This window comes from Callorhinus ursinus, unplaced genomic scaffold (assembly GCF_003265705.2).
Source record: "Callorhinus ursinus isolate GAN/ISIS: 27379988/994484 unplaced genomic scaffold, GSC_fseal_2.0 scaffold33, whole genome shotgun sequence".
Lineage (NCBI taxonomy): Eukaryota > Metazoa > Chordata > Mammalia > Carnivora > Otariidae > Callorhinus > Callorhinus ursinus.
Window position 1 is genome coordinate 5,003,668 of NW_027397095.1, and position 14,632 is coordinate 5,018,299.

The window sequence follows — 14,632 nt, forward strand, 5'->3', positions numbered from 1 at the left end:
TCTTCCATGTTCATTTTTCCCATAAGATTTATCACTATCCATTATTTTATGTATTTTACTTATTGATCTTGTCTATTATTTACCTTCCCCCATGAGAATGTAAGTTCCACGAGGGCAGAAATTTTGTCTGTTTTGTTCATAACTACATTCCTAGAACCTACAACCATTATTGGAACAAAGTATATACTAGAAAAATATTGGGGGTGCCTGGGTGGCTCAGTTGGTTAGGCGACTGCCTTCGGCTCAGGTCATGGTCCTGGAGTCCCAGGATCGAGTCCCGCATTGGGCTCCCTGCTCAGCGGGGAGTCTGCTTCTCCCTCTGACCCTCTTCCCTCTCGTGCTCTCTATCTCTCATTCTCTTTCTCTCAAATAAATAAATAAAATCTTTAAAAAAAATGGTAAAGATGGAAAATTAAAAAAAAGAAAAATATTGATTAAATTAATGAATGAATTAGTGTCCAGAATGTACAAGACCTCTTATAAATCAGTGAGAAAAAGAAAGAAACCTAGTAGAAAAATTGACAAAATATATGAATAAGCAATTCATATTCAAAGAAACTCAAATGGCCAATAAAGACATGTAAGGATGAGGGTGCCTGGCTGGCTCAGTCAGAAGAGCATGTGACTCTTGATTTCAGAGTCATGAGTTCAAGCCCCATGAGCCCCGTGGTGGGTATAGAGATTACTTAAATAAATAAAAACTTAAAAAAAAGACATGAAAGGATGTTTCACTTCATTACTATTCAGAGAAATTGAAAACTAAAATGATGAGGTAGCATTTCACGACTACTGGTTTGGCAAAATTTAAAAATTCAGGTAACACCAAGTGTTGTTGAGGATGTAGAACAGATGAAACTCTGATCCACTGCTAGAAGGAGCATAAGCTGGTAGAACTGCTGTGAAGAGAAATTTGACTTTGCCTAATAAAGTTGAATATGTAATACACTTCAACCCAGAAATTCCATTTCTAGGTATAGACCCAGACAAAACTCTCACCTTTATGCACAAGAAGACATGTAAAAGAATGCTCATTGCAGGGATGCCTGGGTGGCTCAGTCAGTTGGGCAAAGGCTCTTGATTTCAGCTCCATCATGATCTCAGGTTCGGGGTCTCAGGGTTATGGGATCGAGCCCCACATCAGGCTCCACCCTCAGCGCAGAGTCTGCTTGGGATTCTCTCCCTCTGCTCCTACCCCCAACTAGCACGCATGTGCGATCACACATGTGGTCTCTCTCAAATAAATATGTAAATAAATTAAAAAAAGAATGTTCATTATAGCATTATTTGTACTCTCAAAAAAAAGGGGGAAGCAAAGTAAATGTCCATCAGCAGGTGAAGGGACAAATAAATCACAGTATTCATAAAGTTAAATACTATTTTGAAACTAAAATGAATAATTCGAGCTATGTATTAACAGAGTTAAATCTCAAAACAATGTTGAGCAAAAAGAGCAGAACATGTGCAGTAGACTACTTATATAAAGTCTGAAAATATTATCTGTTGCTTGAACATGTGCAGTAGACTACTTATATAAAGTCTGAAAATATTATCTGTTGCTTATGGCTATGTAGATAATATAGTAATAGTATATAAAACATGAAAGGGCATAATCATCACCAAATTCAAGGGCGGGAGTGGATTGAGACTGGGGAGAGGCATACAGATAATATCAGTTATATCTATATTTATTTCTTTAAACAAAATCTAAAAGTTAGTGTTGCAAGATTCGATAGAACTGGGTGGTGGGTACATATATTGGTTATATTATTTTATGTACTTTCCTGCATTTGAAATTGTTTGCAATCAATGAAAATGAAAAGCAAGGAAGTAATATGCAGGGGAAGTTTAGCAGTGTCAAATGCTGCATGGAAAAATGAGGATAGAGAGACTTTTTGGATGTGTCAAGGCAGTCACTGGAGACCACTAAGTAAGTGGTTTCAGTAAGTAGTGAGGAGGGAAACAAGATGACAGGGAATTGAGAAGGGACTGTATTGTGAGGAAATGGAAACAAGATACCATGTACTGAAGAGGCTTGGAAATAAAAAGCAGTGAAATACAATTTTAATTCAATTAATTAGAAGAGTCAGAAATTCTTGACAAAACCTGAAGCCATTTTAAAGCAGAGGGGAAGAGCCCCTGAAAGGGAGAAATTTAAGATACTAGAAGAGGGAAACAGAAAAGTTATAAGAAAAATCCTCCAGGGGCACCTGGGTGGCTCAGTCAGTTAAGCATCTGCCTTCGGCTCAGATGTTGGGGGTCCTGGGATTCAGCCCTGCTTTGGGCTCCCTGCTCAGTGGGGAGCCTGTTTCTCCCTCTCCCTCTGCCCCGCTCCCCCCCCATGCTCAATCTCTCTCTCTAATAAATAAATAAAATCTTAAAAAAAATCCCCTGGTGATTGGGAAGAACAAGGATCCAAGGTACAGATGGAGGAATCAACTTATTTATTTATTTATTTATTTATTTTTAAAGATTCTATTTATTTATTTGACACAGAGAGACAGCAAAAGCAGGAACACAAGCAGGGGGAGTGGGAGAGGGAGAAGCAGGCTTCCTGCTGAGCACAGAGCCGGATGGAGGGAGCTGGATGCGGGGCTCGATCTCTGGACCCTGAGATCATGACCTGAGCCGAAGGCAGACGCTTAGCGACTGAGCCACCCAGGCGACCCAGGAGTCAACTTTAGGGAAGAGGAGAGAGATTTCTTCCTCCGAATCTACATATCTTCAGCATCTAAAACAGTGCCCAGCATAGAGTGGGGTACTCAAATATTTGTTGTAAAGATTAAGAGGTTGTGAAAAAATGGAAATACATTGAGGTGAAGACACTAAAAAGTGGTCTCTCACAGGGGAGATGATGACTGTCTCCAAAAAAAAGTAATAAGGGGATGTTATAATAGTAACGCCAGTAATAATCCTGGTGGCTAATGTTGAATACTCATGTGACAGACACTCTCCACATGGATTTACATACACACTTTCATTTAATCCTCACTAAATCCCTGTAAAATAGTAATATTATTGTTTCCATTTTAAAGGTGAGAAAACCGAGACTTGGAGAGGTTTAGCAACTTGCCCATTAACTAGTAAATGTCAAAATTAAGATTCAAACTTAATGTTTGTCTGACTCCAAAGTCAGAACTTTTTAACCAAACACATTATGCTGCTCATTCAGTATTAACGGTACTAACAGTGTTTATTGAGAACCCTCTATGTGTCAGGCATTATGGTAACTGCCCTACCTGAATTAACACATCTAATTTAATGAAACTGAAGTTGAGAGAGAGGGCTTGGGAACGTGAATAAGGTGGAGAAGGAAGGAAAAGACACTGTAGGAGAATGACGGTGAGTCCAGAAAAATTAAGGGGTCTTAGAGGAGTGCCTGGGTGGCTCAGTTGGTTAAGTGTCTGACTTTGGCTCAGGTCGTGATCTCGGGGTTCTGGGATGGAGCACAACGTCCAGCTACCCACTTAGCACGGTGTCTGCTTCTCCCTCTCCCTCTGCCCCTCCCCCACTCGTGCGCGCCCATGCTGGCTTTCCCTCTCTCCCTCTCTCTCTCAAATGAATAAATATAAATAAAATCTTTTTAAAAAATAAGGTGTTTTAGAGCAACAGAGAGAGCCCAGTTGGAGGCAAATAACCTGAATTTCTATGGCAGTCCAAATCAACAAAGATCTGTAATTTTCTTTGGCAATGCTTGGCAGATGAAAAGCAAGAGTAGAGAAAATATACCAAGAATGTGCACTAAGCTTGGGAATTGGTATAGCAGGCAAAGCAGAAGTCATGGAGTGAGGGAGTCCAAAGTGGTAGTTGTGATCCTGGAGTCAAAATTAGGTAAAGATATGTATCCCCTCAGCCTAGGGCCAGGAGAGAGAAGGAAGGCAAGCTTGACCAATGTAATCATTCCCTAGGTCTGATCCGGCAGCAAATTATTGTATCTTTTTAAGTATCACTTCGGGGACTGTGCTTAGTTAAGTGCTTATGTAGGTGTTAAAAAATTTTTGTAGGTTGGCTAAAATCATTATTTTATCTACAACCACCTTCTGACTTAGCTACGGTTGTTAATGATATCACTGTTTAGTCAGCCCAATTTGAAACTTCAGGTTTATTGGTGAACCTGCTCACCTTCATCTATAGTATTTAATAACTCAAGTTTTGTCAATTCTATAGTAAATTCCTTAATGTATATCTCTGATCATTCTCACCTATCATCATCAGATGGCAATTTGCCTAACTAAATAAAGGTCTTGTGCCCTATACTTGTATTTACATACAAGAAACATTCAATGCAAACAGTTAAATGGTCATTGAACAAAATTCAAATACATGAAATTTAGCTTCAAGAAAACATGAGTCTCACCACCTTCACCACCACCACAAACACACAATACACACACACACACTTAAGTCAGTGCTCAGTGCCTATTTTTTATCTATTAAACAACTGTAACAAAGAGCTTGCAACTTACAGGCTTTTAGAGATAAAATTAAAAAGTGAGATCTTAAGAAGAGAGTATAAAATACTAGAAGAAAATGGGAAAACTCAAAAATAATAATTTAATTAAATGGCTACAAAATATATCAAGTTCATTAATTATTAAATTTTCTATTTATTAAAAAATTCACTGTCTTTGAAAACAATTTTTAGGTTGGATCTTCTCACTTCCCAAGAATGTCCAAGTATGCATAATGATTATGGAGAAATCACAGCCATTATAAATTAAATTAGTTATGCACAAACAAATAATTTCAAGAGAAAAATCACAAAAGCCCTTTCAAAAATTTATAGCAAAAATATAAATATTTAATGCAGGATGTGGATGCATTTTAATATGTTTAATATGATGCTGGCTGAAGCTTTCACAAGTGAGAGAGCTTAGGGCCTGCAAAGGCAGAAACAGGCCTGCTTAACATAGATGAGGCTGGGGAAGATTTTGCATAGGTGAGTCAGCAGCCAGAGGCTGAAAGGCAGGCTGAGCAGAGGTATAAATGATTCACAGATTTTTAAATCACTACTAGTCGAAAAGCCTCACTTTTCATATACCACAAATCCAGCACAGCTGTTGCTTTCCATACAAAGCAGCATAAAGAAGAGCTCATTTTTATTTACATATTTCCATTTGTACTTTTCATTTCTTATAGAATTTAGTATTTGCTGCTTAATTCCTACCCAGCTGGTTTCTTCATTTCCTTTGACCTCCACCCCTATTTCATTCCCTAAGGCCAGACTCTGCTTTCTGCTTCAAGAATCCCATAGCCAGGTCTGGCATTGCCCACCCAGGCCTACTTTCCTTCTCCCCTCAGAAACTGGAGATGCTGAACCGAAAGAATATGGAGTTAGCCTGGCATTTAAGGCTCCAAGGATTCTGTCCTGAACATATCTTTCCAGTTACTCCCCAAGACCACTGTTTACAAACCTTATTTTCTACCCAGCATTTTCTTTAAGAACTGAACACATGGAGCAGTCAGTGGCAATCAGATGGGTATGCTCATGATTCAGGTACTCCATTGATCATTCAGCTGAATACTGCTAACTTGTCATCTTGGTCTTGACCTTTATAGAGTGTTAAATTTTTTTTTAATGGTCATAAGCTGTTTAATATATATCCATAAAAAATCAAAGAGATGCTGATGTTGAAATACAGACCATAAAAATGATAAAAATTCTACAAATTCTCAAGGTGATACTCATCAGACCCATAAGCTGCATTTATCTGATCAAAATTCTTACATGGCACGTAAAGATTTCTCTAGTACATACTTCGAAAATCCTAAAAGAGAAAGTAGAGTTATGGCTAAATTCAACTGAGTGATAACCTAAGCTCCCTTCTATCCTCAATCCTGTGACACTTCTCAAGGCAGGCAGTGACACATGATGCTGGTGTTGCCTCCAACACAGGCATCATGAAAGAAGGGCAGAACACACTCTTGGTTTTTAGGTTATTGTTTTATGTCTCAGTCCAGGGTGGAAGAGATTTAAGAACTCTTTTTTGGGGGCGCCGGGGTGGCTCAGTCGTTAAGCATCTGCCTTCGGCTCAGGTCATGATGCCAGGGTGCTGGGATCGAGCCCCACATGGGGCTCCCTGCTCAGCGGGAGGCCTGCTTCTCCCTCTCCCACTCCCCCTGCTTGTGTCCCCCTTTCGCTGTGTCTCTCTCTGTCAAATAAATAAATAAAATCTTGAAAAAAAAAAAAAACAACTCTTTTTGGGCAGGATGTGTTATGTTACTTACCCCATCCCTCTACCCTAGTAGATAAGAGCCTCAGAACTGAGAAGAAGAGGGGCGCCTGGGTGGCTCAGTTGTTGGGCGTCTGCCTTCAGCTCGGGTCATGATCTCAGGGTCCTGGGATCAAGCCCCTCATCGGGCTCCCTGCTCTGTGGGGGGCCTGCTTCTCCCTCTGTCTCTCCCACTCCCCCTGCTTGTGTTCCCTCTCTCGCTGTGTCTTTCTTTGTCAAATAAATAAATAAAATCTTAAAAAAAAAAAAGAACTGAGAAGAAAGCAAATAGAAAAGGGAACTTAGAAGATGGGATCTTGGGATGCCTGGGTGGTTCAGTTGGTTAAGCATCTGCCTTCAGGGGCGCCTGGGTGGCTCAGTCGTTAAGCGTCTGCCTTCGGCTCAAGTCATGGTCCCAGGGTCCTGGGATCGAGCCCTGCATCGGGCTCCCTGCTCCGCGGGAAGCCTGCTTCTCCCTCTCCCACTCCCCCTGCTTGTGTTCCCTCTCTCACTGTCTCTGTCAAACAAATAAATAAAATCTTTAAAAAAAAAAAAAAAGCATCTGCCTTCAGCTCAGGTCATGATCCCAGGGTACTGGGATCAAGTCCCATGTTGGGTTCCTTGCTCAGCAGAGAGCCTGCTTCTCCCTCTACCCCTCCCTCTACTTGTGCTCTCTCTTTCTCTCTGATAAATAAATAAATAAAACCTTAAAAAAAAACAGAAGATGGGATCTTGTGGTCATGATAAGGGGAAGCAGCATTGGGTAGCAGTAGGGACTATGCCATTAGAGGCCTGATAGGGAGTTGCCCCCCTAATGAATGGCAGTAGGGACAGATGAGAGGGTGACTATATATCCCAAGGAAGGCTGCTGCAGAATATATCAACAGCCCAAGAAGTAGAGACCTCCCCACCACTGCTATTTCAGTCTTGCGTTAACTCTAGAGTTCCAAATCAACATGAGGGGCATGATGAAGGGAAGAGGTGACTCTTAAATCTGATTGAATTTAACATGAAATCACACACACACACACACAACATTGAATTGACTGAGTTCACGTGGATACGGCTAGATTGTTTTCTGCTCTCAGGGAGAATGGTGACTTAGAAAGAAGTAAGTCCAGATATAGGCAGTGTAAGCTCCAGAACCTTGTCTGTCTTGCTATGACTGTGTACCTAGCACCTGGCACCTAGCACAGTAGCTATTTGATAGGTATCTGTGGAACATATAATTATCCCTTGCAGAAAATAATGCATGATTTAGAATTTTCCTAAGGGTGTTAAGCATCAAAACAAGTTGTGAAATACTGCTTTAAATATTTGACTATTTCATTTCTTGATCACATGCTACTACTTCCATCTTATTAATGGTGTCTTTTCCCCTACTTCCTCTGCAACTATACCTGCTGAAATCCTCTCTATTCTTCAATGCTCACCTCAAATGGTCCTTCCTCTTTGAAGCTTTTCTCCTCTCACCCCTCAGCTGGAAAAGAATGCTCCCTCTTCTGAACAACAGTGTCTCTGTGTACCTCTTATAGAACTTCTTGGAACTTCTCAAGGTCTATCTTGTATCATATTGTTACAGAATGAATAAGCACACCATGAGCTCTGATCATTCTTATCTTCACTCCCCCGCCATCTCTGCAGCACTTTACAGTTATATATTTTTTTTAAAGATTTTATTTATTTATTTGACAGAGAGAGAAGGAGACACAGTGAGAGAGGGAACACAAGCAGGGGGAGTGGGAGAGGGAGAGCAGGCTTCCTGCGGAGCAGGGAGCCCGATGTGGGGTTCAATCCCAGGACCTCGGGATCATGACCTGAGCTGAAGGTAGATGCTTAATGACTGAGCCACCCAGGTGCCCTACAGTTATATTTTTTTAAGTAAACATTTACAAAACAAGTATTTACATTTTTCCATAGTATGCTTATTTCCCTTCTTTTAATGAACATAATATATATATGTATAGTTTAACAAATGATTATGAAATGAGTGCCCATGTAACTTCTACCCAGGTCAAGAAATCAAACACTGTTGGGGGGCCTGGCTGGCTCAGTTGGTTAGAGCATGTGACTCTTGATCTCAGGGTCATGAGTTCGAGCCCCATGTTGGGTATAGAGATTACTTAAAAATAAAACTTTTAATAAAAAAAAGAAAAGAAAGCAAATATTGTTAGCAGTTTGGAAGACACCCCCAAACCAGATGCTTTCTCTCTGACAACCCCTTCTTCTTCCACCCAGAATTAAACCAGGGCTGGTATTGAGCCAGCATACTCTGATGAGGTATAAAAGCTTCTGTCTGTTTGGATTAGTCAAGGTTTGTGTCATACCAGCTGTTAAAATTTTTGAAGATCATTCCTGTACATAACCACTATCTTGACTTCTGTGATAATCATTTTGTTGCTTTTCTTTATAGTTTTGCCACTTACAGATGCAGCCATAAATGCCTTTGCCTGTTTTTGAACTTTCTATGAATGACATCATACAGTATTCACTTGTCTTGCTCATTTCACTCAATATTATGTCATGTATGTAGCTGTACATAACTGTCATTTTCATTGATGTATAATATTTCATTGTATGAATACATCACAATTCATTCATTCTCCTGTTGATGGACATTAGAATGGTTTCAAATATTTGGCTGTTATAAATAAAACCTAGTATGGACATTCTTGTATATGGCTTTTGGTGCACATATGATTATTTTCTAGGATATACTATCCTGGTGGAATTACTAGGTCAAAGGTGTTGCAAGTTGGGCTTTCCAGAAACAAAAGCTGAGATGGAGTATTGAGTGCAAGATGTTTATTAGGGACTAACACTTGTGGAAGAAATGTGAAGGAAGTAGGATTGGGCAGAGGAAGAAGATAAACTGTGATACAAGTCTGACAAAGCTTGAGCTGACTTGGCGTGGAGCTTTGGAACAAGTAGTGTCCATCTGTGTGTTCTGCATCAAACCTCACTCACTCTCCTTCCTTACTCATTCATCTTAGGAAGAGCATGACCTTGGGCAAAGCAACTCTCTGCAGCTAAGGTAGACCCTCTAGGAGTTGGCAGCTGGAGGCTATCTGTTGATGCATTCCCCATAGCTGTGCAGAATGTCCTTCCTTGAAGGGGAATCAGAGTGGCATCTCTGTTTCTCTATCACAAACCATGATAGGGTACATAAGTGTTCCGTTCTAGGTCATAATACCTAACTGGCTTCCACAGTGGTTGTACACCTTACCCTCTCAACTGCACTATATGGCAGGAATCAGTGAACACTGCCTGATGTCAATATTTGTATGCCCTTCAACCTAATAATGGTTTTCATATTTTTAAATTGTTCAAAAAATCAAGAGAGGAATAATATTTCATCATATGAAATTCAAATTTCAGTGTCCATAAATAAAGCTTTATTGGAACCCAGCTATTCTCATGTGTTTACCTATTGATTTGGCTGCTTTCATGCTACCGCAACAGAGGTTATTGTGACAAAGACCTCGAGGACCAAAAAGTCTGAAATATTTACTATCTGGCCTTTTACAGAAAAAGTTTGCTGATCTCTAGTCTAGGTCACTGGTTCTAAGGTGTGGTCCCTTGGCCAGCAGCATCATTATCACCTGGGAACTTGTTAGAAAGGCAAATTTCGGGGTGCCTGGGTGGCTCAGTTGGTTAAGCATCTGCCTTTGGCTCCGGTCATGATCCCAAGTCCTGGGGTCGAGCCCTGCATCGAACCCTGCATCGAGCCCCACCATCGAGCCCCACAAGAAGCCCTGTGTCAGGCTCCCTGCTCAGCGGGAAGCCTGCTTCTCCCTCTCCCTCCGCTGCTCCCCCTGCTTGTGCTTTCTCTTGCTCTCTGTCAAATAAATAAATAAAATTTTTAAAAAAAGAGAAAGGCAAATTCCTAGCCATACCCCAAACCTATTCAGAAACTCTGGGAGTGGGGCAAGCCACCTGAGTTTTAACAAGCCCTCCAGGTGATGCTGATGTATGTGTTAAAGTTTGAGACCATTGGTCTAGGCGCTGGGCAAGGACCTAATCCATTTTCTTTGCGAGCCATCATAGTCCTTCATGTTTTGTTCTACCCATAGTGGGTAAGCTGTAAAAGAGCCTTCAAAAGTGTTCTATAAATATATTTTTATGCATGTGAAATCCAGCCAAAAGAGACACCTAGGTCAAAATTAGAGGAGGAAAAGTGGGAGAAACCACAGAGGGCAACATAAAATCTTAAGGATATATGTGGAGGGTGGAGGGCACAATGAAGGCTAGGGAGCCAGCCCCAGCACCCCCTTTCCTTCCACCTCATTTCATGCAGCCTTTTAACAAAGATGAATCAGATATGGTCCTTGTCTCAAGGAGGTCATGTTCTATGTAGGGAAGTGTCTTGATCCGCTTCTCCCTCTTTTACTGCTTCTCTCCAAAACTTACTTTTCAGGAAGTGTAATTGCACCAAATTGCTGACCCTAATAAATGATAATGAACAGAAAAAATTAACTTGGCAGACAACAGTTTTGCTTTATTCTCCCTTTCGTTCAGGACTGACTTCCAGACGGATCTTCTCATGTCCTGGCTTTTCCCTTGGCTCAGTCTGATGCCCAATGCATCACCTTCCTTTTTTCTTCTTGTTAACGACCATCCATTGAATGCGTATTACATGCTAAGGCAATGTTAAATGTTTTACATATACTTTTACATTAAATCCTCATAAAGCCACTCTGAGTTAGGTTGTTTTAAAATTGTTATTTTAATTCCAGTTAGTTCTGAGTTACATATTATATCCATTTTACAGATGCAAATCTGAGGCTCAGAGAGGTTAAATAATTTGGTAGCATTTGAACTCCAAGTCTTTCTGACTCTAGAGCTCAAGTTGGTAATAATTATGCTATTCTGCCTCTAATAATATTCACCATGTGCTTTTAGCAAACCCAATTCAGATTACTTAGCATGTGTTACACGTTTTAGGGCACGCTTTGGTGTATAGAATTCCAGGGTGGGAAGTGTTTGAAAAATTGGCTATATCTTTTTTCAGAGTTAGGTTTTGTGTGATAATTTTTTTAAAGATTTTATTTATTTATTTGACAGAGAGATAGAGAACACAAGTAGGGAGAGTGGCAGGCAGAGGAAGAGGGAGAAGCAGGCTCCAACTGAGCCACCAGGCACCCCTGTGTGATAATTTTTAAAAGTAGAAAAAACCTTTTACATACAACTTAAAATGATAATGTCAAAAATAGCTCCTTAACCAGGTAACATTATTGTAAATAGCCCAGTAATTTATATTCCTTCTCTTATTTTGCACATTAAATAACTGCACTGTCTCTTTAGTGTGAAACTGTTCTTTCCCTTTTTTGACTCATCCTGTCTACTAGTTCCTACTCCATCTGTTAGGGATTATTTCAACCTGTGTACTTTTGAGCAATATTTTTTTTTTTTAAAGATTTTATTTATTTATTTGAGAGAGAGAGAATGAGAGACAGAGAGCACGAGAGGGAAGAGGGTCAGAGGGAGAAGCAGACTCCCCGCTGAGCAGGGAGCCCGATGTGGGACTCGATCCCGGGACTCCAGGATCATGACCTGAGCCGAAGGCAGTCGCTTAACCAACTGAGCCACCCAGGCGCCCCTGAGCAATATTTTTCAATTAATCTTTTAAAATGTTATTTATTCATTATATAAGTATAAACACCTTCATCAAGGAAAATTAGAAATAATAGAGGGACAAAAATAAGAAAAAAGTCACCCATAATCCCACCACCTTGCTACAACTACTGTTAACATTTGGAGTAGAACTTTTAAGACCTTTTCCTTTGTGGAAATCTATTTGTGTAAACAGTTTCTTTCTTCCTTTCTTTCTTGCTTTTCAAAAATGGGATCATTCTATTTTTTTGCTTGCCTTTTTTCACTCAACAATATATTAGGGGCCTCTGTGATCATGACTGCAAAGGAACAGGGAGCAAGGTCACAAACTGGCTCTTACACAATTGGCCTAGAAGAGAGACATCTATTCTACTCCTATCCTATTAGGCAGAATTTGTCATATTGACTTGCCTTGATGAAAACGACCTAGGAAATGAGAGGAGACACATGATTATATAATGCGGAGCTATAAAAAGTCCGAGAAAGACTACTAATCTAATATGGAGTGATCTCCACTATATGTGGAGAACATGACATAGCCAGGTTTTGGTGTAAAAATGGGAAATACAACCAAAAAGAATACTGAAGTGGCTACTTGTTGGGAGCAGGAAAAAGATAAGACAGTGTTGTAGTAGAGATTCTATGAGTATATATTTAAACATAATTTTGACTGTTGAGACTCAAATACTTAATTTTTTTCAAATACTTTATATATACATAATGAAACAAATAAAATGAAAAACTTGAAAAATGGAAAACAAAAGATCTATTAGCAGCATACTTCCATGCCAACAGATACGTACTTCCATAATCATTCATAATGATTGTATAGTATTCCATTTACGAATGTTTTGTACAACATTTTGCAAACACTTCCTCTTGCACATTTACGTTGTTTCAGTTAGGTTTTCCCTGACCCTGCACTGTGTCCTGAGTCCCAATACTCTTCTGAGAATTTACTTTGGGTACAAGCCATGCAAGAATCCCAAGTTATTCTCTAACCTCCACCTTAACAGCAACTTTTCTGTGGAATTAAAGCAATTATCTGGCTGTGCATACTACCAGAGCCTGAAGAGTGACAGTGTCTCCTCATAAATCCAGAGGGAACACTATGGAGACAGATGGCAGAAATATTTTTAGTAATTTTCTCAGTATGATTTCTATTGTCAAGGAGGAAGCCCTGTGAAGAACAGAGAACTTAATAAAGGTGAAGTGGAAAGATGAAGTTTGGAGCCAGCCGGTCTGGGATTTGAATCTGGCTTTTGTCACTACCTGTGAGACCTTAGATGAATTATGTAGCCTCAGTCTCCATTTTCTGATCTGTAAAATAGGGATCATAACATTTATTTCATAAAATTACCAGGAGGATTAGCAATATCATATGTCAGGAATCCAGCACAGTGCTTGATGCAATAGTGGGTGCTCAAGAAATGGTTGATGCATACTAGCCATTATGATTACCTTTTCTTTAATATACAGAGCATCAAGGAAATATCACATTTTCAAAAATGCCACTATCATACATGTCTTCAAGAAGAATGGTGAGAAAGTTTACTGCTGTGAACAGAATTGTTACTATAGTTGTAAGCAAGATACTGTGACCAGAATCCTTTGTCCCAGCTTCTGAAGAACACTGATAAGTGGGATCACAATGTAGTTTTAAGTCATACTGTGGTTTCAATGATAAATTCCAGATACAGGATAAGAGAATGAACACCAAGTCTTTGACCTTGCCTTCATGAACTTTATAAAAGTACTTAATACCACCACTGCACACGCATTCTGGCAGCTACTGAATTTTAACTTCTGCAATATTCACAATCTGCCAAAATGGATGTATTGTTCAGTAGACTAAGATTGGTTGAGGTTCTCAAATATGGCTCCAAGGTCCTCTATAAAATTTTGCTTTGTTCTCCTACCTTACTGGAGTATAGCAATTAAAGACCATTTCAAATGAAAAGACAAAATAGGAGGAAGTAGTAGCAGATAGAGCAAGGTGAGTAGGTTCAGAAATGAGGTGACTCTTGTTGAACAAAGTCTACAGATCATGAATTTTAGGCAGATTTGCAAATAAGGATAGCACATGCTCTGTAAATAGCAGCTGTTGCCACAAGCCAAAGGGCAATATTTACATGAATCCTGAAGCAAGGTCTATGGACCAAGCATTGACCTTTTCAGCCAAACTCATTACTTGGTAGCACTTTCATCCATGTCATCCTGAAAAAGTAAGGATCACATTATACATACATGGAAAATTGCCAACATACAAATATGTTCTGTCCCCCAAATTAATTTCTAAATTATTTTTTTGGAACTTGGAATACATTTCCACAGAAAAGGTATTATAAAGGGATGTGAGTTTCCCAGATGTCCTCACAAAATGCATTTAGCTCACAATGTAACCCAAATACCCTACATTGGCAATGAGAAATACAATGTAACAAAGTATCTTCACTAGCAGGAACACAGAGTACACAAAAAGTATTTACTGACCCCCTTTTCCTTTGAAAACTCTGGCAAGGAAAGGGGAATTCTATTCTCTTATAGCTATAGTTTGGTGAAAAAGAAATCTTCCATTCTGCTTGTCTAGAAGGATCCTTCTCAAGTCAGGTGGATGCATGCATTGCAGCATCCTTTGCTTTCAGTCCTTCCGGAACGGAATTCCCCACCAAACGACTTTTAATAACTGAGGAGACAGAACAGTTGGAGGGGAAGGGGTAGGACGTCTAACTGGAAGTCTCAAGCTTTTATTTGGAGACAGTTCAAACTCTGTGGCTCATTCCTTAATACGTCTGCACGTTTAATAGAAA

General features: G+C 39.7%; 1 protein-coding gene and 1 non-coding gene across 2 annotated transcripts in view; one reads left to right on the plus strand and one right to left on the minus strand.

Annotated features, from left to right (window-relative positions):
- Positions 1 to 7,698, minus strand: part of OCRL (OCRL inositol polyphosphate-5-phosphatase) — a 64,142-nt gene extending 56,444 nt beyond the window's left edge. Inside the window, exon 1 of the mRNA XM_073879170.1 lies at positions 7,643 to 7,698. The gene's annotated coding sequence lies outside the window, so the exon portion shown is untranslated. The remainder of the gene's footprint in view (positions 1 to 7,642) is intronic.
- Positions 7,699 to 8,248: 550 nt separating this feature from the next.
- Positions 8,249 to 8,322, plus strand: TRNAK-CUU (transfer RNA lysine (anticodon CUU)). Its single transcript has one exon. It is a non-coding gene; the product is annotated as a tRNA-Lys (tRNA).
- The last annotated feature ends 6,310 nt before the right edge of the window (positions 8,323 to 14,632 follow it).